The sequence below is a fragment of the Papio anubis genome, unplaced genomic scaffold (genome assembly GCF_008728515.1).
Source record: "Papio anubis isolate 15944 unplaced genomic scaffold, Panubis1.0 scaffold7802, whole genome shotgun sequence".
NCBI lineage: Eukaryota > Metazoa > Chordata > Mammalia > Primates > Cercopithecidae > Papio > Papio anubis.
The window spans coordinates 1-1,196 of NW_022168031.1; the positions used below are offsets into that span (position 1 = coordinate 1).

At 54.8% G+C, this 1,196-nt stretch overlaps 1 pseudogene; it reads left to right on the forward strand.

Annotated features, from left to right (window-relative positions):
* Window positions 1–5: 5 nt before the first annotated feature.
* LOC116273505 lies at window positions 6–1,132 on the forward strand (annotated as a pseudogene).
* The last annotated feature ends 64 nt before the right edge of the window (window positions 1,133–1,196 follow it).

Here is a 1,196-nt window from a genome sequence, read left to right on the forward strand (position 1 = left end):
GCTGCTGCTTCAGGAATGGAGGGAGTGAGAGCCTTTTCCGACGATGCCGAAGAAGGCTCATCCCTCACCCCAGATGCCTGTGGCCCTTTGTAAGAAGGTGCACCCGGGTACCACAAGGCAGCGCAGGGCAGGCCCTAGCAGGCCAGGCCACACCAGAGATCCCATCGGGGCTGCATCTGCACATTGTCCTTGTCCAGGAGGAGATTCGGGAGCCCATGGAGGCACAGGCACATGGTGAGGTGGCCTGCAGTCTGGAAGACTTTGTAGGGGCAGTGTTTAGGGGCTGGAACTCCTTTAAATTCAGTGAGGTTTTTTCTGTGTTTGGAAATTCCAGTGGAAAGTGACTGACGCTGCGGACTTTTTCTCCTTTTTCAGCTCCTGGTCCATATGCAGAAATACCAGCACTTCCAGCACCAGCTGTTGAGCCAGAGCCAGCATGGGAAGAGTCCCCTCCAGAGACAGCGCTGGAGGTGAAGGGAGCTCCAGCCAAGGACCAGCCCAACGAGGAGCTGCCTGAAATCACGGCACCTACTGTAGCCACTGGCCTTAGCCCTGCAACTGAAAACGTGGCTGTAGAGAGAAGTCGGAGGGAGGGGTGACCAACACGGCCCCAGCCAGCAGCTCCCATGCTGCCCCTAGTCTTGGGCAGGTGGCAAACATGGAGGCAAAGACCAGGGTTTTGAGCCTGGGCTCCTCTACGTTGCTGGAGAGAGGCTTGTCTCATTCACTAGAGCTGCAGTCCTGCTGCTGCAGGGCCTGTTTATTCTACTGCTGCTGGTGGAGTCCATCTGTGTGCAGGAGGTGCTTGAGGGCATTAAAAGAAGGCTGGGAGGAGGAATTCTAGCAGCTCCTCCTGCTCCCAGAGGCGGCCTCCTCCTCCAGGCATGGATGTCTCTCTGCAACTGGGCATCCAACCTGTTTGCCCCTGTCGTGCTGCCCAGGACAGGCTCTTAAAAGGCGGGCAGAGGGTGAGGGGACCAGGAGGCAGCTCCAAAGGGTACAGCAAGCAAAGCTTTTAAAGACAGCAGTTGTGCCCCAGGCTGTCCATGCCACTACCTGCCCTAGCATTTATTAATAGTGTTAGAATTACTAGTTGCTGAAACAATATTTCTATAAAGTTTAATTTCTGAAACTTCGTGCCTTTTTGAGCTTGTTCTTTACTAGAGTAGGTGCAGTCTGGGTGCAGTGATGGTTTC